The sequence below is a fragment of the Bos grunniens genome, chromosome 11 (genome assembly GCF_055505025.1).
Source record: "Bos grunniens cultivar Pamir isolate PY7600 chromosome 11, Bosgru_T2T1.0, whole genome shotgun sequence".
NCBI lineage: Eukaryota > Metazoa > Chordata > Mammalia > Artiodactyla > Bovidae > Bos > Bos grunniens.
The window spans coordinates 75230585-75254317 of NC_141175.1; the positions used below are offsets into that span (position 1 = coordinate 75230585).

Sequence of the window (23733 nt, forward strand, 5' to 3'; positions counted from 1 at the left end):
AGATATAGAGCAGAGAAGGGCGGAACTCAGGTGGGGCTGAAAGTAAAGGGAAAAGAACAAACAAATGTGAAGAGAGTTCACTGGTTGAGTCAGTGTCCCTTTATTGCTACTAAGTTAAAAAGAGCAAAAATGAGGAATATTTCGCAGATCCCAAAGCTTGTCTTCATCAGCCTCCAAAATCCATATGGCTATAATTTGAAAGATAATTCTGCTATAATTGCATTTAAGGGGGATTTCTAGGGAATCATGTATTTCTCACTGAAGGAATCAAGATCATATCAGTAGCTTTCAGAGGCCAATGTTTTGCTTTGGAAATCTATTCTAAGGATGAAAATGGAAGATGAGAGAAAATAGAGCTATAGTTTTGAAGAAAGTTAACATGTAGGATTCTGTTGGAATCTTGTTAGAATTAGTATAGATTCTATAGAACTTTGAAATAATTTTGAAGGTTAATCAGTAAATCCATTAAACAATCACTAAGTATGTACTCTGGGCAAAACACCATGGACCCTCAAGTGTAAACATTGATGGTCATCAATAAAGGCACTGCAGTCTAGAAAAGAAGCTGAGACATGATAACTCAGTCATTATGTGACAATAAAATAGAACAATGCAAGAGAGGTCACATGGTGATTGCAATATGAAAGAGCCAGACAGCAGTTGCTGTTAAGTCCTGAAAAGAATAGTTTGGTTTCAGGGTTCCAGGAAGAACTTGGTCTTGATGGATAGAAAGAATTGTGCCTGGCAAAATGAAGGGTTTAAAATATTTGAGTTTGAGTGAACATGGGGTTGGAGACTGACAACAGTCCTGCAAGCTTTAGGAAACAGGAAGTAGATCAGTCTAAAGAGAGCGAATGGCCCGTGTCTAGGAGGAGTTGGAAAAGGGTTGAAACAGCAGGATAGAGCCAGACTGTTAAATATCTGACTTACAACTTTGGATGGATCATCGTGTAAAGTCATTTAAAGTTATTTTTGCAGTGGAGTGAGATGATGAGTGGGAGCTTTTTAAAGGAAGATTAATCTAGCTGCAGAACATTTGCACATTTGCCACTCTCTCTGTCCTTAGGTAAAAAATGGATTTCTCAAACTTACATAGCCTTTCCCTTGTTTGGCATCTGGGTTGACTTTAATTATACTTAAATCAACCCATAATAAATTAGTGTCTTTCAGCCAAGAGTGACTCTTAATTCCCTTGATAGCATGATCCATTGTCTGAGTGTCCTCATATAGCTATAAAAGTCTTTCATATTATTTAACCTAAATTCTCTCCACTGTGCTTAAGTACATTGCATCCTGAACTGTACCCACTAATGAGATGAAGTGGTCAATGTTCCTTTTCTACCAGGCCCCTTTCAACGTTTATAGATATTCTCCTCTTATCTCTTCTTATGATGGATTAATATTTTGTTTCTTCCCTTCCTTCCTCACTCTCTCCCCATGTCTATTCCCAACCTTGCAATCTACCTACCTATCTATATTTATATTTTTCTTACTTTCTGCTCTTCTCTGCTCATTTTTTTTGATTTAGTCCTCAATCTAACATTGGATAGTATTACATGCTGCCAGACCTATGAAGAAAAAAGCAAAATACATTTGTCTTATTTTTTTACCTGAGTTTTTTCATGGACACTTTCACAAAGATAGGATGATAGTGGAGAGCAGCAGACAGTCTTAGTTAACGTTTTCAGCGACCTGATACTCTGTTCTTTGTAGGCGCTATGCTTGGGCTTGTTCTGTTCATTTTCTCCTTCTTGATTTTGATTAATTATCCCTGGTTATTCCCTAATGCCATGCATTTTAAATCCAATCCATCCTGATATTTGTTTTTCTTCTTTTTTTCACGTTTTCAGTATTTCTAAGCTCTTTTAAATGCTTGTGTCACTAAAATGTATGTATTAACTGGCCTGATAAGATTTCTAGCAGAAAGGAGTTTTACAGTCCTAATATGTGCTTAGTTGCTCCATCGAGTCTGACTCTGTGACTCCATGGACTGTAGCCCATCAAGCTCTTCGGTCCATGGGATTTTCCAGGCAAGAATACTGGAGTAGTTTGCCATATCCTTCTCCAACAGTCTTAGTAAAGTTATTTAAAAAATATATTTTTTTAAAAGACATAATCACCTTTCATGGTCCATTTTAAATACTCCCTTCTCTAGGAAGCCCTCTATAATCTTCCTAGCTCATGCTGACCACACTTTTCTCTGAAACTCATGGTTAATTTGGTCACTGTCACAGTGTGTGAGTCTTGTTGTTTAGACCATAATTTATTTTAAATAGGTCCAATGCTGTATGTTTATCCCTTCCACAGTACCTATACTTAGTACTGATAGTGTAGAGAGAGGACTGTTGCATTTGTGCTTTATGTATGAAAACCATAGTTGGAAGTGAAATTATAAATGTGGCAGACAAGACTATTCTGTAGTATTTTTTCATAGAGTTTACCAGAAGCAGATGTTGCAAATGTTTTGCCTGCTTATATAGTGGCTGATTGCACATTTAAAATATTATAAATTAGTTGTCAACATTTTAAAATCAGAACATTTCACATAAGCATCCGGATCTCTACTATGTCAAGGAGAAGAAAAGATTCAGTATCTGACAAAGTGGTGTATGTTCTTGTGGGAAAATAATCAAGTGGAAGCGAGTAGCTGCTATTATTGCCTTTACACAGGGAAGACTGTCTTTGGTCTGTAACAGCCCCATTTCTCCCCATTCCTATTTTAAAACGCTGCCTGGCGTCTCTAGGCACTTGACTTTAGGAATGCTGTCCTAAATGCCCGGGTGAATATGGGATCCTTTAAAAATGTCCAATATCTACTAACATCCGGAACTTGATGCTGCCCTGATTATCTGATTTTAAAGATAAGAAGAATGGCATGATCACCTTCTGGAAGAATGAAGATTTATTGATCGCATGCTGAGGTCTCTTGAATCAGCAGGTCTGGGGAATCTGCATTTTTCCAAACAAGAAAAATGAAAGGTGATAGCCATGCATTTGTTATTTGGATCACACTGAGTGAAAACTTCCTGTACCTCTTGGTCTCTGAAATCAGACATCCCTGTTCTTTCACTGATAGAAATCATTTCAGTTTTAATCGTGAACATTCAAAAGTACATAGTCCTAGGGTTAGGGAGATAATCTCTTCTCATCTACATTCTTATTATTAGATATTTACTTTGTGTCTAATACTTTGGCATGACAAATAATTGGATAAATGGATATACTTAGAATTTGTTTGAAAAGGAATCTAAGAACTCTGCACTAATTTTATTTAGGATAGAGGGTGTGTGTATATATATAACACACAGAAAAATATATATATATAACTAAAATAACGTATCAATTTTCATTTTTGGCTTAAATATATATCTTAACACTTTGAGTTCTCGCTCCCACTTTCCTTTGTATTCGTTTCTTTATTTAGGCTGTGCTGGGTCTTTCTTGCTGCGTGCGGGCTTTTTCTAGTTGCAGTGAGCAGGGTTACTTTCTCGTTGTGGTGGCGTCTCTTACTGCAGAGCGCAGGCTCTAGGGAACGCAGGCTCGGTGATTTGTGGTGCACGGGCTTATTTGTTCCGTGGCATGTGGAATCTTTCTGGACCACGGATTGAACCCATGTCCCCTGCATTGGCAAGTAGATTCCTAATCACTGGACCACCAGGGAAGTCCTCCCATTTTCTATCATTAAAAAAAAAAAAAAGTGTTAAACTGGAAAAATATTATACTTTCTTCTTGATGACTCTTTTCTACTGATTTGGAAAAAGCTCTTGCAAAATGTATATTACTATTCCTTTTTTTGTTTGTTTGTTTTTTTTATTAGTATTCCTTAGTATACTAAAGTCCTTAGTATAGCTAAAATAATCTATATGACTGGTCAAATAAGGTGAAGTTAAAAATTTCTGATTATACCTGTGTTTTCACAACCTTTGCCACTTAACTATTTTTTGCCAAAACCCATGTAAGGTTTAATAATATTCACTGGGCCATTACGTGTGTGTGTGTGTGTGTGTGTGTGTGTGTGTGTGTGTGTGTTTTTCTCTTTTAAGGTGCATTCTATTTTTAGTAAGCTATTAATTTATCTGCTTGGATATTGAAAAGACTAGAACTGTCCAACTATCTGCCAACTGTTGCTTTAACTTTACCTGACAAAAATAGCTGTCGATTCTATCTACTTAATCTCCTTGTGGGAAAGTCCTGTGTACTTTGGATTAATGATATGACTGTCATTGTCCCACAAGGAATAACATAATTTCAGGTTCATGTGATGGTCTTTGAGCAATTTTATTTCTTCTCCTGTGACTTTGAGAATTTTATACTTCTACAAAATGGACTCTTTACCTTTCATCTTCACTTCTCAACTCTCATCTGATTTCTTTGGCTTGCATTTCCAAGAACCATCCCAACTGAGAAGTCAAACTTTTACGACTCACATTCTGTGTTATTAAAACACGTGTATCATTTTGGTTTTATGACAAACTAATGGGACCATTGTTCCTATTCTTCGGAAGGTGGTTCGTTGGGGACTGTTTGAGTGTGGAGAAGAATGGAACAAGAAAATAAGATGGCTACAAGCCTAATAATGAGAGGGCAACACAGCTCACAAGATAATCATTGTTAAATATTTCATTACCCTTTAAGAAACCATTTGAGGAATTGCCAACCATATTTTAATTATGACCCCAAATTAAATTCTATTCAAAGTTAAAGCCAATGTAGAAAGAATAAGTAAAAGCTGTGAGGAGGAGAAGGAGACAAGTGGGTTTCAGCTTTAGATGGCAAGCAGAGGGGAGTGAAAAGTGAAATTAACCTTCTATTTCTGTTGTCATGGATTTTCCTAGTGTTATCTCATCTCTTTCTAGCCACAAATACCATGAAAGAATTAATATTAATGTGTTACCTATGGCTCACTGAATTACTTTTCCTTTCCTGCTGTAACCACCAAAGGTTCCTTGAAGGGGGTGGAGAAGCTCTCTTTTTTGTTTGCATTGTTTCACTACTAAGAGAAACTTAAAATCTTGGAAACCAGAGTGGATGAGTTGTATCCGCATCCACCGCCCCTCTGCGCCCCCGCCGCCCCCAACTCATCAGAACTGGGAGGTTCCTTAATGTAGTGCTGTTTCCAAAGCCTATATACTAATTCAAGCTGTTTAAAAATTCCAGCTAAGTTGATGTGCATGCAAGTGATAACTGTGTCTGTCTGTACATTTTGAAAGTGGCACCACTATTTTCTATGACAGCTTTTTGTTGAAAGAGGTGGTTTAGTTTAGTCTAGAATTTTACAAGTTCAACCAAGTCATTCAAAATGGCATGAAAAAAGTAAACTGCTTCATTCTTTCTCAGAGAAGAAATTAGTTTTATTTTAAATAACTATAGAAATTAGTTTTATTTTATTTTATTAGAAATTAGTTTTATTTTAAATAACTGTAAACAGAAGTAAACAAAACAGAGTTTTTACTTCTTTAAAAGTCACTCTGCAATTTTTCTTTTATAAACAACCTATCATCTCTTCTACTCTCAATTAAAACCAATCTACTTTTCTCTTCAGCTAATGACTTTATGAGTGGCAGGCAGACTATTTTTTGACACAGGGAATAATTAAGAAGAGATAACTTGACTAATTGAGGCCTGTCTGTATTCTTGGTAGAATACTAGTTAATAAGGACTTGGAAGTTTTTTCCTGGCTCTGGATTTGGAAAGAAATTAGTTATTACATTCCTTTTTAATTTTGATTAACAGATACAGTTGGGAAATCTACTCATAGTCAAGTGGAACAAGTTCCTGAATAAATCAAGAAGAGTTTGTTTGGAAGATCAGTGCAAATTCATGACAGCCCAATGACTTGATCTGTCTATTAGTAAACTGTATGAAGATCGGTCATCAATACTGGCCTTAATTTCCACATAGTAGTATCTCAAGTTTGAGAACTAGGATGTCCACAAATATTCATCAATCACCCACTTAGAATATGTACTTGGTGAACACCATATAATTAATTGGCTTTCATGAGTTTAGGTTTGGTTGAGTTTGATAAACACATTCTGGCCCAAGAGAAGAAAATTCAGTTGGTTTGTCTCTTACCTTTCGAAGTTGTCAAAGTAAAACCTTTAAGTGACAGTGTTGTAAGTACTTTCTGTTGGGTACTTTGGTGTGTATCACTGTTCAGCACAAATTAGGAATCTCTTGATATTTGAAATTCCAATAAGGTGGGTTAAAAGAGATGGATCCTTCCTTTCAGTTTTGAAAGGTTATTCTCCATTTTTCTTCAAATTTAAGATGTTATTTATCCATTCTCAAACATGTATAAATGGGTAGTTCCCATTTTTATTCTATTTTATTTTATATTTTATAAATATTCCCATATTTATTCTATTAGATTTCTCCTTTTAGTACCCAGAATCATAGCAAACTAAAAAAATATATTATTTTGTATTTATTCAATCTTTCAGATAATGCATTTGGGGCAGTAAATGTGGGGGGAAAAAGTGGTTTCTTTATGTAGCTGCATTAACAACTTCTATAATTAAATAAGCGATTTTATGAGGGAAGCACTTAATTAAGAGACAAACTTTCTATTTCTCCCTTTGACTCTTCCTAATGAGGAGATATTGTTAGAGAAAATTGGTCAGTGTTTTGGAGATGAGAGAATCAAGATCTATTGTTTTGAAAACTGGCAAGTAGGAAAAGTAGGGCAAATCCCTGGGGGCCCTTTGTGAACCATTTTCTTCTCATTGATATTTCTGACATCTACACAGAATACAAGAAAATGGAATTGGCCAAGATGAAACATAGTCTTTGCATTATCTATGTTATGTCTCAATTTTCTTGCAAGAATACAGTTTTCCCTCAGTAGAGTTATTTGACTGGAAACCAATTAGTGAATCCATAAATATCCTTTTCTCCTACATGAAAGTTTAAAATACTACAACCAACATAATCATAGCCTTCACTTTGATCAGACATCAGTAGGTAGCTTGTTTATATTCTATAGTTTGTAAGAAAAGAATCAATACTTGTTTTTTTACTACAGTGTTTGGATAGGGGGTTCCTCCTAAAACATATCTTCTTTCCTCATCTACTTTGTTATTACTGTTTAAATCTCTTATAATGACTTATTAAAAAAATAAAAACTGTTTCTGACTAGCAGTTTCTTTTTTATTTTATCGCTTTACTCAGTATTTAGTCAAGTACTTTAATAAATATTTATTCAATAAATGAATCAATACATCTACTTCTCACCAAGAATTCAACCTAATCTGAAGTAATAGTGAACATGTTGCCTCGAAGAGGCTAATGACAGCTTTGGGATTTCAGAAAGAAGCTGTGTGAGAAAGGCCACATTATATTACAGCATGTAATCCTTTTTACTTTCTTGTGTGAAACACTCCAGTGAACTAGCAAGAATTGTTTGGGGAGGGGGCAGGGAAGGAAGTAGCATAGGGGCGAAGTGCTGTCTGCTTAGATTTTTAGGAATAGATTAGACATCCATCTCTTTTGATTTTTAAAGCAATTACCTGCCAGGTATATATCAGTTGTGTTATTTCAGGGTTTTCTAATGTCATCAGGGTCTTTCATCAATGATGATATCACAAAATGTCTGTGGTTATTCAAGGTGTAATATTGACTTCACTGACTTAACATTTGCAGCTAAGAGATTTAAGAGAAAAATGTGTGTGTGATGAGAGAAGGAAGACAAAAGCAGTGATTTCTGAGGCTGATGTCAGTGCCTCACTTTGGGAACAGGGCTGGAAATCTGCCTAAATCTGCTATTTGGCTACTGTCATCTGCTTTATTGACACCGAGATTAGTGAAGAAGGCTTGTCTTATATTTTATCAAAACGCTTCCTGAGGCATGGTGAGCTTTGCCAGTCATTTCCACTCCATGCTGTGGAACCCATTCAGTGATAGGGACCTGACTTTATAAGGAAATGTCATTCAGTTTTCTAAGACCTGGGGTCTTTCTTAAATATGTTCCACAGATAATGGCCCCGTGTTTCTGTTAGAAATGTGATGAGGGAAGACCTCTTAATCTTCCCTTGATAGTTTGATTTTTCTCATTACTTTTGATTACTATTGGCAACTATATCTCAAAACTCTTCTCTATTGCTTTTCAAAAAAGTCATAGTTCAAAATTAGCATCAGAATGAAAAAGTGATTTTCCTTAGTCATATTCCTTGATTGGTTGACTTGATGTTGGACTACCTTGAAGTTTTTTGCCTTGAGGATATGAAGTTTCCATATCAGAGACTTATCTTCCCAGAACAGATAAGAAAAAGCTTGTCCCTTTGAATCAGACTGTATGTTTGATTACCTTTGATTACCTGGCAAGAGGAAGCCTCAGCTGTACTTGTTCCTAATTAACTTTTATTAGGTGCTCTGCTTCACTGAAAAGTGAAAGTGAAAGTTGCTCAGTCGTGTCCAACTCTTTGCAACCCCATGGATTATACAGTCCATGGAATTCTACAGGCCAGAATACTGGAGTGGATACCTTTTCCCTTCTCCAGGGGATCTTCTTAGCCCGGGATTGAACCCAGGTCTCCTGCATTACAGGTAGATTCTTTACCAGCTGAGCCACAGGGGAAGCCCTCTGCTTCACTGGAGGTTTCCAAATTAAAGGGAAGTTTAAGACACATGGCAACCCACTCCAGTGTTCTTGCCTGGAAAATCCCATGGACAGAGGAGCCTGGTGGGCTACAGTCCATGGGGTCGCAAGAGTCGGACACGACTGAATGACTTCACTCACTTCACTTAAGGCACAAGCAAAAAAACATTGTTTACTCTTCACTTTACCAGGTAGATATGTGATTTGGGAAAAGAATTCCTTAAGGCTTCAGTTTCCTTGCCTGTAGTAAAAATAAAAGCAAATGTTAATTGAGTCAATAACTAAGATCCTTTCTACTCTAGAAATCTGACTTCTTGAGCACTTATGTGTTTTTAAGGGTCCCCGTGAAACAGTGTTCTCTTGGCCATGAACAAAGGTTTTTCTTTGCCCTTGTCCATGCCTGAGTTCAGTTGCTTAGTCATGTCCAACTCTTTGTAACCCCATGGAATGCAGCAGGCCAGGCTTTCCTGTCCACCGATTCTCAGACCTTGCCCAAGCTCATGCACAAACTTGTTCATGCCTTTAATTTAGCTTTATTTTTTGGCAGGGCGCCGACTGGTTTATTAACTTTTTTCTGGGATTGTCACTCCGGAACAGAATTTTAAAACTATTAGGAATTTGACATATCTGTACCTAGAGAAAAGTTCATCTGGCACCATGCCAGCTGATGGAGATTATGGGGGTGATGTTGCTCTTATCTATCTACTCCACCCAAGTCATTAACACAGTTATTGCCCCTGGAGATTTTCAATTGTTCTGATCTAACAAACTTCTCCCTTTAACTTCTCCTTAGACTTCTGCGGCAATCCGTATTGCCCACTTGTCACTGGCTTCCATAAAGTAGTCTGTCCTGGGTTCCATTCCCAGCCCCTGTGTAACCCAGAACAAAGGCTTCCTGTGGATCCAGCTGGATCCAGCATCCTGCCTCAGCCACTTCCCCCACATCTTTTCAAGCATTGCATGCCACATACCTTCCAGTCCAAGCCCAAGCCAGCTACGTAGGGATTTATCTCCAACTTCTCAAAACCGTATTCTCTGCTGCCTGCATCTGACATCTGACCACCGGGTGCTGGTCGTAGATCAGTCCTTACATCCTTGGTCCTAATTGGCAACATTCTTACTACCTCGCTTGTAATTCCTCCTTCAAATATCGACTTTCAAACCAAGTTTGGTGTTACATACAACCAATGTCACCAGCTAAGTAGAAATAGGTTCATTTTTACCCTATCAAGTGTTACCTTGAGAATAAAAGGCAGACAGCTTTTATGTTTATTGCACAGGTTTCATCAGGACAGAGGAGGAAGAGGAGACAAGGTAAAAGAGGCCACAAAGCTAGATGTTTAGAACTTACATGGAACACTTTTCTGACTGTATCTCTGTCTCTGGATCTGTAACCACTAGACCTTTTCATCCCCTCCTACTTGTAGGAAGCTATTCTGAGAAGTCAAGGTCTCCAAAGAATAGAAACACAGCTGAGAGCTGAAGCAGTATATGACCAAGGAGTCTTTTTTTTTTTTTTTGCTGCAGTTCACAGAAGAATATGGTATTTAAAGAGGTGAGGGTTTGGGACATGAGCTAGCTTGTAAAGAAATGTATGAAGTGGCACACCTACTGCTCTCCATGTGTGCTTTAATTTGCACTAGGGTTCTGTAGATTTTTTTTTTTTAATTGTTGTAATACCTATTTTGAAAGTATGGTGTTGCTACCACCTGTCAGAGGCTTCCCAGGTGGCTCAGTGGCAAAGAATCTGCTTGCCAAGTAGAAGACATAGGTTTAGTCTCCGGGTATGGAAGATCCCCTGGAGAAGGAAATGACAACCCCTCCAGTATTCTTGCCTGTGAAATCCCATGGACAGAGGAGCCTGGTGGGCTACAGTTCATGGGATCGCAAAAGAGTTGGACATCACTTAGTGACTAAACAGTAAACACCACCACCTTTGGGTCTGTACAATTAGCACACTTTTGCTAGAGCAAAATAAGCGTTAGGTCAAATGCATTTCAATTTCTGTGTAAACTGCACATGGCGCCTGGAAGCCATTTAGGTATTGCAAATGGGAAATGGTACCTCTGCATCACAGTGTGTATCAGAATTCTACACACACACACACACACACACACACACGAGTCACATGTCTAAAGACACAACACAGAGCACTTTTTGTTTACACCTGTTCAGTAGAACTGTGGGGACCATCTAGTGGATTTGTGTCTTTAATAGCTATTATCTTATCACCAGAGTAGAATAACCAGTACCTACCTGCCCTTGGTTAAATGTCTTTTTTTGTTTTTTTCTCCCTTGGATGAAGCCTGGGGCATGTGACTGGAAATCAGTAAGTGCAAATGTCTGCTTCCTGACAGGCAGGGCTTTACTGTTCCTGGCCTTTAACAGCCCATTTAGCCTCTCCAGCCTTTACCCATCAGCAAAATGTAAATAGCTGAATTAATGTGAATAAAGGGCTTTGAAGATGAAAACTACTTTGCACTGTACGTGGCAGCACAGCCTTTCTTCCTTCATTGAGGAAACATTTGTGGAGCTCAGTGTCAGTTCTGTGCAAAGCACTGTGGAGATGTACAAGGCAAGGTCCCTGTCCTCAAAGGGAATATCAGCTATTGCTAACACCAAGACCTAAGTCAGGATGTTGTCACTAGCTCAGTGTTGGGTTTGTTTCTCAATTACATGACTGAGTGGTTGTATTTTGAAGACTTAGCAAAGAAAACCCTCATCATCTATGATAATAAAGTCAAATGATAAAGTTTGTCCATCAGTGGTATTTAAATGGACACCTTTAAATCCTTGAAATATGAGGTGCTCCAGACAAAGGTGTTAATGATTAATTCAGTTGAGAAAGGACTGCCTAAATACCATTCTCTTGCAGATGAACAGTGAACATGTTTAAGTTTTACAACCCAAGCTGAGAAATTCATTTTTGAAAATCTTATCTAAGTCTACTCCATTGAACATTTGCTTCCAAAAATAGTCTGAGAATTCTGCAAAATTAAAATGGGTTTCAGAGATGCCCAACTGATGTCAGAAGATGATACCAATAAGAAATAAGTTTTGCTTAATATGTTATCAATTAGAGACATACTTAAGTTAAATAAATTGGGCCGTATTTTTGCAGAAATATTTCTGATCATTTTAGTATTAAATTTTGTTAGTCATTATATCTGGAAAAGAATTGACCAGGATCCCAAGTCCTTGAATTTTCAACTGATTGCCTTCAGCTGTAGCTGCTCCCTTCAAGTCACCATGTGGAGGATACATAAAGCAGAACATCCCAAATTTTAGCAGATTTTCAGTGGACTTAATACTTTTTTAAGGTTCATAATGCTGATTAGCATATAAATGGTTAATCATGAAAATAATAAAGAAAGCTGAAATATATTCTACCTAGCCCTTCCCAAACTTGTTCAGCTCCAAAGTACTCTGTTATTTTTGTTAGCTTTGGCATATTTTTTTTTCCCCCATTGAGGCAGCATACAAAACATATTATCTAACAACATTCCTTGCAGGACAGTTTGGGAACTACTTAAATAAACAGTATTCCCCTTAATTCCCAGTCAAGGTTTTAACCCAAACCTCTTGCTCTTCTCCAACTTGAGGAGTTGGATCTGTTCTCTGAACTCTGAAAAACAGTCTTGGGGAGAGCAATTTCTGTTTTTATGGGCTGCTTCTTGGTTCTTGGTTGGCCATCTGAGGAGCAGAAGCCTCAGGAAGAGCTTCTTTGCTTCTATTAAAGCTCCATCCCTTGCTGTTTGTCTTTAAAAAGAAAAGAAAAATTACATCACTTTTGTTTATTGAGGTATTGTTGCTACATATAATGTTGTATAAGTTACAGGTGCACAATATAGTGATGCACAGGTTTTAAAGATGACACTCCATTTGTGGTTATTATAAACTATCAGCTGTATTCCCTGTGTTGTACACCATACCCTAGTAGCTTGTTTTATCCCTAGTAGTTTATGCCTCTTCCTCCCCACTGGTGACCACTAATTTGTTCTTGTGAGTCTGCTTTTTTGTCGTTGTTGTATTCCTGGTTTGTGGTATTTCCAGATGTTTGTCTTTGACCGTCTTCAGAGCATCTCCCTTTGTGGGAAGAGCAAAAGAATTTAGGAAGGTTTTGATGTCTCTTCATAGGTAACAATGAATGAGTCATTAAGAATGTCTTCCAGATGGAAAAAAAAAAAAGAACTCTGTATTCTTGGGCATATCACAGCAAGTTTAGGAAGACATCAGTGGAAAGAATGGATGTGACTGTGTGTGACCTCAGAAAAGCTTAATATTTCTAAATATCAATTTCCTAATCTTTAAAATGGGAATAGTAACCTGCTTAAAGAGTTGGTATGAAAAAAATGAGACAATCTTCATGCTTATCATAGTGCCTGGCATATTTGTTGCTTAGAATATTAACTTTACATGGAAAATATAAACTATATTTCATTTCATTTCATTTCATTTTCAAGTATAGTCCACTTTGATTATGTCTTGAGGTCCGTTCAAGTAAAAAATCTAAAATTTAGCATGTAGACTTTCTCTCTAGCATTAAGATGAATATTTTTATTGTTTCTTATTTGAACCATTTATGGAGTGGCCAAAATACCTAAATACCTGGGTATAGGATGCAATCCAAATGTGGCCCAAATAGACCCTCTTGTTTTTGAATGCCAAGCTTATAAATACTGTCTTTTATTTTTTAAACAACTAGATAGATCCATCAACTTGCTTTTCATATTCCATTCCATGTCTCTGTACTTTAGAATTGCTAATTTTGTTTTTATATTATAATACATGGAGCATGGCTTAGAATACTGCTCAAACAAAATGAAATTTTTCCTTAACTTGTTAGTTCTCCACCCTTTCTAGGTATCTGACAATTATTTTAATACAATATTCCTATATAAATTTGAATTAATTTTCTGCAATTCTATTCTCTATGTGGGAGAAAAATTACCCTTTCAATTGTATTCCAGTGGCCATCTGCCAAGGCAGTAGACTTCTCAGCACCTTGCTTCACTAAATCATGCCCAATTTTAGTGAGAGAACATTTGTGAAATAGTCAGAACTGTATCCAATTATTCAATTTAAATGGAGGTAATAGCAACTTTGAACAAAGAAAGCCGATTTTGCTTTCTTCTAGTTTGCCTCTTAATCCAAGGAAAAAATGTTTTGTTATTCAAATAAACATTGTAAAACTGAGGTATTTAAAAAGGATGATTTCTCTCTCTCTCTTTTTTTTTTTTTTTTGACTTCCTGTGGCATCAGCTAAGAGATCAGCAAAATCATGGGATTTCCTTTGAGTTTTCCCACCTTGAGGATTAATTTGCTTCAGTTCAGTTTGCTGCTCATAATAAGTTAATTCATGTACTATGTTTAGTAAGAGCATTTGGATTTAAGCAATCCATGTTGACCTGGGGTACTCTTTTGAAGCATCGGATGTGGATTCAGAAAGCAGAATGAGATTAATTTTACTATGTGACATCCATTTTATTTTCCTAAGAGGCAAATCGCCCATATTTTTTTGAAAGTCCATTACTGTAAATATTTATTTTTTTAAATCCTGCCTTGCATTACCAAAGTTGTAAGATGGTCAAGCTTCTTCTCACATGTTTCCTGATGTTATTGTATTAGTGAGGATACTCTTGTATGAAACGGAAGGAAGTTTAATTCTGTATGGCTAAAGTACCAGAGCATATAGCCATATTGGCTGATGGACTCAAGAAAAGGTGAGCTGGGGGTTGAAAGGTGTCATCAAGAATCATTGTGTTTCTCCTTCTCTTTTTCTTTATTTTCATGACCTTCCCTAGTATCACCAAACTCACAATTTCTCACTCAATTTCAGCTCCTTCCACGTATGTGCCAGGCAATGTTGAGCAAGACAAGCATGCCAATCTTTTAGTCACTGTTCATATGGAATAGTGATGAGGGAAGACATCTATGGTGAAAGTTATCAGGGAAGACACAGAAAAGAATGAAGCAACAGAGAAGTAAAGTTAGGGAGGCTTTTTTACTAACTTCATCTCTGCTTCATGTTCCTTGACAAGTGTTTAAAAGCCTCTCACCGTCAGGCCAAACTTAAAACAACTCTTTACTGTAATGACCCTTTTTCTTTTGCCTCTTATTGTATCTGACCTTTACTCCTGGAGAGAGTATTTTGCTACTGTTTCTGACAGGTTAAGTATAAAGACATTCGTATTTTATTTCCTTCATCATTAACCTACAACATAGTCATAAGACTTCCTGGTCTTTGATATCTTCCAGTTTTTATACTTACTAGATTGAGAGAGAAGTGAGAAGTATAGTAAGGTATCTAGAAAAGAAGACATAATAAAACAATAACCTATTGCCAGTTACCTGGAAAACTCTAATAATGATACGAAAGGAGCTGAGAAGATTCCAATAAATCTTAGAATGTCCCACTCTGAAAAACTCAAATAGCTGGGCAGATTATATTTGAAATCAAATATTTTTTCACAATCCTGTTTCAACTTCCAAAAGTATCCCATACATTTTCAAGCAGAATTTTTTTTTTTTTTTTTTTAATTAGAGTAGTGTTTGGTACAAAGGTGAAATGAATATTGAAGAATGTGTTTTGTTTTTTTTTAACTTTGTATGTGTACTCTGTCATGTCCAACTCTTTGCAACCCCATGGACTGTATAGCCCACCAGGCTCCTCCATCTATGGAATTTCCTAGGCAAAAATACTGGAGCGGGTAGCTATTTTCTTCTCCAGGGTATCTTCCTGACCCAGGGATCAAACCCTCCTACCTTATGCCTCCTACATTGGCATGATGGATTTTTTACCATTGAGCCACCTGGAAAGCCTCCACCCCCATGTTTTTCAACTCTGCCTTGCCCTTTTAAAATCCCCCGAGTCTTAGTTCATATTTTGTTATTGTCATATGTGCAGTTGATAGACTGATACATATTATCTTCCCAGGGCATAGAGGGACCAAGAGTGACCGGGGAACTGCAAAGCAGAGCTGTTAAATTTATATTTACTGCTAATCATTTCAACTCCTGGCAGACAGCCTAATTACAAACACAAAGAGGATGCTCATGAGAATCATGGTCATATAACTTGCCCAGTGACTTTCAGTAAGATACATGGTTTGTGAAAGCTCTTGGCTTATTGAGCGAGTAAATATTATTGCAGCTTGAGTTTCCCTGTGTTGGTTCCAACTCAGGATTTATTAAATATAATTTAATGAAATATATAATTTAAAGAGATGAGGCAAAATGTGATTAGTAGCTTCCCATCTTGTCTTTTCAGGATGGGCAGCAATGCATAAGCTCCTTAAAAGACCAAAAACGAATCTAGGGCTTTCTCTATGCATACTTTCCATTAATGTTAATGGCTTTTTCTGGGCATAGTTTCTATTAATGTTAATGAGATGCCCTCTTGAAGAAAAGAGAAGGAAAAACAAAGAAAAAAAAGTGATCTCCCTTTACTTCAAGTATTTTCTGATGTAAGCTGATAATGAATATTTAGTAATGAAATATATTGACTCCAAAGACAGAAACTCCTATGTTTGTTTTCTTTATGTCTTAGCTCTTTGAAAGTTGCATTTTCTAGAAATTTACAAAAAATACAACTATATTGGTTGGAGCAGCAGTTTCAGTTGTTTATTCAACCAAAGATCTCACGCATTTAGTATATTGCAAAACAATATTTCTTTTATTTACAGAATTGCACCTGTAGTTACCACATAAACAGACGATATCTTTAAGTGATGGAACAATACCTAACTGTGAAGGAAGGTGAGTTAGAGTCAGGAAAAAAGACAGGGAAGGTGTTTTTCTTGACATTTAGTCAAGGTCAATCAAACATCTGCAGAGAAAGAGCTATGTTGTAATATGTGCTGTATGCTCAATGCATCATTTTGTATTAAAATTATATGCTGAAAGGGGCATATGTTTAAAATCCTGCCTTGTGACAGAATTTTAGTTGTTTAGCGGCCAAAATAGATGGAATACATTCTTATTACTAAGACTGTAATTCTCCTTTCTTTGCTAATGTTCTTTTTCTTTTTTCTGTTACTATGGTCTCTAGAATAAAACAGCATATTTCCTAATGCAGTAAACAGATCCCCCATAAAGCTACCTTTTGTTAAAAAATCTTGGTTAGGTTATACCACAGAAAAGTACACCAAAATGATACATCATTTGAACTTCTTCAAATGGAAACTTCTAAAAAATATTCAGGTTCTCTCATGTTACCTTGGCATGAGTATGGGCATACGTGTATGTGTGTTAAACTCTGTGGACATTTTTCATCTTCTTTAATTTTCTTTATTGCTAATTTCCATCCCATCTGCAACTTGGTACTCATGTTCCTAGATCAGCATGCAAATGAGAATTTCATTAACTTTAAAGCTAAGCTATAGCCAAAAATATTAATATTAAAGCCAGAATCACAGTATGTTTTATGCAAAAAAGACATGATTTTCTCTTGCTGTCTTGTCCCTGGGTTGTCCCAGTTTCATCGTCTGTTTAGTTTCTGGTTCAGTCTGAAAAAAACTTCTTGAAAGAACACTAGCTAGATCCCTGTTATCCCCAGGATTTCGTATCCTGTCAGCCCCTCTTTCTGGTGCGAGGCCAGAAGTCTAATCTTATATGCTTAAAGGCACATGGGAGAAAAAACTCTAAAAATATACATCTGTGCTACTAAGATTTTGAATGAAAAAAAGATAAAGTAGATTTTATTCAAGTATGCTAATTTTATACTCAAATACTACTACTGAAATTCAGGGCTGCTGAGACTCAACACCATGATTTGATGGTTAATGTTGCTGCCACATTTTCAATAAATCAACCATGTGACTGTTACATTCACTGGTACTGTGTTGAGTGTTCAGAAGAATATAAAGGGATAGAGATTTCTCCAGGCAAGAATACTGGAGTGGGTTGCCATTTCCTTCTCCAAGGGATCTTCCCATCTAGGGATGGAATCAAGGTCTCCTGCATTGCAGGCAGATTCTTTACTGTCTGAGCCACTAGGGAAGCCAAAAATTGTGATAGTGGGAAGGAAAGATATATTTAAAACATTTTAAGTTAAATTTAGTATGTATTAACCCAGGAAACCATATAAAAATATTAATAACAATATGTATGATTTCACTTGTAAGACAGTCTAGAGAAGTCAAAACTATAGGGAGAAAAATCTGATGAATGGTTATCAGGGTGTAGGGAGGATTCACCACAGCAGGGCACAATAGAACTTTTGGGACTGGTGGGATTGTTTTATATCTAGGTTGCCATGGTATGCTTTACAAAGGGTATGCATTGTAAAGGTATGCTTTTACAAAGGTATGCTTTACAAAAGGTATGCTTTACAAAGGGTAAATTTTCCTAATCTGATATTCTTCTCAAAAATGTACTCATTGCAGTATTATTCATCTCAGCTGTCCATACTTCCTGTTGCTTTTTCTAAAGACCTTGAAGTCATCCTGAATTCTTACTTTATTCCACACATCACATCCAATCCACAAATCTTGTTGGCCTTACCTTTTATAATTTGATTATAGTTAAAACGTAATCAGGATTTAACTGCTGCTCACTGTTCAGTAGCCTGGTAGTTGTTCTCTCTGTCTATTCCAAAAGAAACTGAGAATGCCCTTTTTAAACTTTAAATCAGATTATGTGAATTGTCTGCTTAAAATCCCCCATATCAAAAAAAAAAAAAAAATTCCTGCGTATCACCACTGGCCATATCACTCGGCGTAAAATACGGAATTCATCTGCTGACCTGTAAGTTCCTATATGATTTTGTGATTCCCCTCCCAACACACACCTACGTACTCACACATACATACTTATTTCTTAATTACTTACTCCACCCACACTGGCCTCCTAATCACGTCATGCTCGCTCCCCACTTGGAGCCTTTGTAGGTGGTGTTTCCTGTGCCCAGAACACTTTTCTTCCGAACATGCACGTAGTTCTTTACCTAAACCCTTTAATCTTTATAAGGTGACCTTGTTAGTTGTCATCTTCTTCAGCCACTGTGTTTCTCAGTGCCGTCCACTCACACTTCCTTTTCTCCTTTCTTGTTTTATTTTCTTATCATATTGTTGTAGGAACGGGGGGCCCTCTTCAAGGCCCCAAGAGCGGGCTCTTGTCTAACACTCGGGAAACAATTGTCCAAGGAGATACGTGCTGACAGAGCAAGAGATTTTAATGGGAAAGGGCACCTGGGTGGAGAGCAGCAGGGTAAGGGAACCCAGGAGAACAGCTCTGCCATGTGGCTCCCAGTTTCGGTTTTGTCATGATGGGATTAGTCTCCAGGTTGTCTTTAGCCAATCATTCTGACTCAGAGTCCTTCCTGGTAGTGTAGGCCTTGTTCAGCCAAGATGGATGCCAGAGAGGATTCTGGGAGGTGGTCGGACATGTGGTGTCTCCTTTTGACCTTTCCCGAACTCTTGAGGTTGGAGGAGTCTTATTAGTTCTGTGTTCATTACCAGAACCTCCTGTCATAAAACTCATGCAAATGGTTACTATGGTGCCTGGCCAGGGTGGGAGGTTTTAATCAGTGTGCTTCCCCTAACAATATCACCTCCTGTATGTAAATTACTTTTTATTTTCCTATTCTAGAATGCAAACTATAGGAGGGCAGATGTTTTTGTCGTTTTTTTCCTCCATGTTTGGAAAGAAAAGTTTGATTTCTCAAGAACATGTGTTAATGGATGCTATCTCTGAGAACTAGAAATGAGTCTCTGCCATAACAAGTACTATGAAACACACTCAGAGCAAGCTGTCTGCCCCTGGTAGTTTCTCTGCACACTTCCTCAATTTGAGCAGGTATTGTCAGATGAGATTAAAATGTCTTCACAACAACCAAACACTGGAGCACAGAGAACAAAACCCCATGTTATCTGAAAGTAGCAAGCGAGGCAGGAATGACAGTTCACCTGGGTGATTGCTTTAGTGTAGAACGCTGCAAAGAGAACTTCGTGCCAGTCTGTTTGAGATAATTAGTATAGTCAAGTGTCAAGCATTGCTGCTGACCTCATTAATACAACTCCTCAGGGAGAGATTTTTACTTGGAAGAATTAGCCTTTCCTCTCTGAGAACACTGAAAAGACCTCCTCCAGCCTCTGGTGAGGATCTGAGCTTCTCCATTATCACATCTGGTTACAGAAGAGAAAGTACTTTGATTCATCATTACCTTCAGATAAGTGAAGAAAGAAGCCTCTCAATAAGTGTGAATAGATTTTGGTAAACAAATGGAAATTTTTTTTTTTTTTTTGAAGGGAGATTTACACAGCAAGTTTATCTGCACAGTAGAACTGTGGTTTAGCTGTCTAGACTTGAAGGGCTGATTTGAGTTGTCTTCAGCATATGTTATCACCAAACAGAGCTTTAATGAAAATTCAGTGACTATACCCCTTCCTCTCCAAAGATATTTGAGAAGATTCTCCAAAGAAAATTGCCTTTGCAGACTTTGTTTCTCTAATAGGAGTTTCTGCATTCCTATTGCATGTTGTTTTGAAATGCACTATAATTAACAGGTAGCTTTATTGACCTTTGGCCATCTTTAGGAAAGGTCTAGTATTTGTGATTTACTTTCAATTTACTTTAAATGCATCAGTGAGTCAGTCTCACCTGACTTCAATAATAAAGCATTAGGATTTTTCCTTCCTTCCCAATCAAAGAACCACAGTCTATATGCCTCCATTTTGCACCTTATGTTATACTGTCTTGGATAAGAAGCTTTATTGTGAGAAGTTGAGTGTAGTGTTTAAAATACTGTGAAACAAAACAAGTTTTAACTCCAAGTTCTTCCCCTGGCTAGCTATATGGCCTTTGCTAAATTCTCTGTGACTTAGCTTCATCACCTGTAAAATGGGGATTATTACACTGTCTGTTTAGAGTTATTGGGAGGATTAAATGAGATAAGTATAAGATTTCAAATGATATCTAACATACTATAAGTGCTTAATAAATGTTAACTTCTGTCATTAACACACTCTTAAGTTCAAGTATCAGCATTTAATCAGTTACACTTAGTCAATCAAGTGTGATTGACATTTCTTATGAAGTGATTAGTAGCTTTCCCCAAACTCTCATACAGTGTTTAAATGGAAATAAAAGTTTTATAGCATCAATAACAGCAAGGATAGCATAAGTGAAAAATTGTGTTTAGCAATATGTGGAAGGACTAGTTTTTCAACTTACACTGGATCTATTTTATAATAAATTCCAAACAGAGGGAAATATTTAAGGGAAATAGAGGATATGTATTATTAGCAAATCAATAAGTTCAATGATTTTATTAATTTACCTACATTTAATAAAATATATTTTTCATGTTTAAACAATAACCAAAGACCCTAGAATTCGATGTCTATACTTCCATGTCATGTTATGGATAGCATGTAACCTCTATTACATAGACTATTTTAAAAAGTAATTACTTTAAATTAATATGTTTATCCCTTAAAAGCAAATTGAACACTATTGTAATTAATAGTTTGCTACTATTTGTTTGCTAGAAAATAGGCCTGAAGTGAAGTGAAGTTGCTTAGTCGTGTTCGACTCTTTGCGACCCCATCGATAGTAGCCTGCACCAAGCTCCTCCGTCCATGGGATTTTCAAGGCAAGAAGTACTGGAGTGGGTTGCCATTTCCTTCTCCAGGGAATCTTCCCAACCCAGGGATCTAACCCTGGTCTCTCACATTGTAGACAGACGCTTTACTGTCTGAGCCACCAGGGAAGAAAACAAGCCTATGAAACATAATATGTATGTGTGCTTTAGTGTGTGCATATATACTTGATGTGCATGCGTGTGTGTGTGCGCGCACACATATTTGAGTCCTTGACCATTTTCCAGAGTGCCTTATGCATATTTTATAAAGATGTATATAGAAGTGAATATTTATTTTTTAACCTTGAGATTTTATTGATATTTTCCTCTATCTCATATATATTTTGTTTGAAAGCACTCTGCAAATCAGAAAGCATTGAGGTTACATTTACGTGAGAAACAGAGAAAGTGAGAAATATTTCAAGTATAATATTAAATTGTCTTTTTGTATGTTCTTTATTATTGGCTTCTTGATCAGCAATAGAGCAGGATTCTATTAACAGTTGCACGGAGGGGAACGTATGATAGGGAACAAAAGCACTAATTGTATGCACGTGTTAAAAGTAGAACAGTTTCCTTCTTTCACTGAACCCAATACATTTTTCTTAAAAACTCATGAAAGTGTCTTCTTGTAATACTTACACGAATTGTATATTTTTATCATTCTTGAGTGGTACTGGAAACATTAAAAAGAGCAAAATAAATATAAAAATGACTCATGTAAATATAGGAAGAGGACACTGAAACAAATTGTTTTGGTGGCAATTGAAAGAATTGAAAGGAAGGCTTTCTGTGTAGATCTGTATATTTTAGTTCTTTTTGCCTTATTAGCCGAATTAGGATTTGGAGACAAAAATCTCTTGAGCTAGGATTTCACTCTTTTACTCTATTTTCCACTCAACCTGGAAGAGACACTTGCTCCATTTTACGTTCAAATGGTAGAGTTTTTTTTAAAAAATGAAACTCCCTTTTCAACCTTTCTCTGTTTATGATAAGTTTTTGCATCTCCCTAATCCCTGCCACAGGCTTTACACATGACAAAGAAACCTCTGATAAAAGACAAGGGGAAGCTTACAATTTCTTTGGAGACTTTTCAGGAGGATTTACATCCACACTTCATAGTTCTCAAATAAAAGAAGGCACATTTAGCATGAAAAGTAGCTCATGAAAAAAATCAATGGATTTTGATTTTGTATTCTTTTATTTAAAAAAATGTACAGACACAGTCTTCCAAAATTTTTTTTAAAAAAGCATGTTTAAAATTCTGACAAAGTACAACCTCGAGATACAATGATAGTGGTTACTTCTGACTAAAATTCTCATATGCTGAATTTTAAATTAATATGTGGGAAAATTCTAACTTGTATCGGGTGAGCAGCATGAAGCTCTCAGTGTCATGGAGACATAGCATGTCTTCTAAGCCTACTGGAAAGTATAAATCTAAAACTTATCAGAAGATCTGTAAGACAAGCTAAAAATGGCATGTTAGCATACAGGTATTACGCCTATTAAAATGCACAGTCTTTGACATACAAGAATGAGCCTGGCTTTAATTAGAGTGTAAGTGTTAGTCGCTCAGTCTTACCTGACTCTTTGTGACCCTGTGGACTGTATGTAACCTGCCAAGCTCCTCTGTTCATGGGATTTCCCAGACGAGAATACTGGAGTGAGTTGCCTTTCCCTTCTTCAGGGGATCTTCCTGACCCAGGATTCGAACCCAGAATCTTGCAGACAAATTCTTTACCATTTGAGTCACCAGAGAAGCCCCTGTGCAAAGAAATCCTTTGTACTGGTGAATTAAGATATATTCCAGACTGATGCTTAAAGAAAGACTTGACTGATGTCTGCCTTAGATTATACATCATGGTCCATTTTACAGCCAACAGAAGTAAAGTATGACATTGAGTAACCACTAAAACCATAGGGACCCTAGATTTCTTGAGATGGTAGCTCAGCAGTTCACTACTGTGGTTTCTTAAAAGAGGTATGAAGTCTGCTTTTGAGTTTAATGAAAACACAATCAAACACAGAACCACACTCTGTTTTTGCTGAGCTACTTGTAAATGCTAGAGAAATTTTTAATTTACAAGTACCCTGTTATTGCAATCTTTATCCAGCTCAAAAATTCACCAATTATATGATCACAGTTAAATTGCTATTCCAGTTTTTGTCTAAAAAACACTTAATATGCCCAGTCTGTTTCTCTCCTACAAGGGAGAAAACAAATCCTCCATCGAATTTACATTCGTCTGTTTAAAAGATTTCTTTAATAGATTAATTCTAGGCATCAAGCATCTCTGTACCTTGTATTTGCTATTCAAGATGTGGTCTGCAGCCTTAGAGTATCAGCATAACCTGGGAGTTTGTGAGACATTTACAATCTCAGGACGCACCCCAACGCTACTGAATCAGAAGCTCCTGTGTAACAAGATCCCATATGATTCACAAGGGCATTAAAGCCTGAGAATTCCTGCCCGACAATCTTCTGTTTTGGCGTTCTCATTTAAGGACACGCTCAGTTCAGATAACACCAAGACCCTGCTTTTGCATTTTC

General features: G+C 36.9%; 1 protein-coding gene across 24 annotated transcripts in view; it reads left to right on the top strand.

Moving 5' to 3' along the window:
- NRXN1 (neurexin 1) overlaps positions 1 to 23733 on the top strand; it is a 1228058-nt gene that overhangs the window by 981452 nt on the left and 222873 nt on the right. The gene's annotated exons all lie outside the window — the stretch shown is intronic.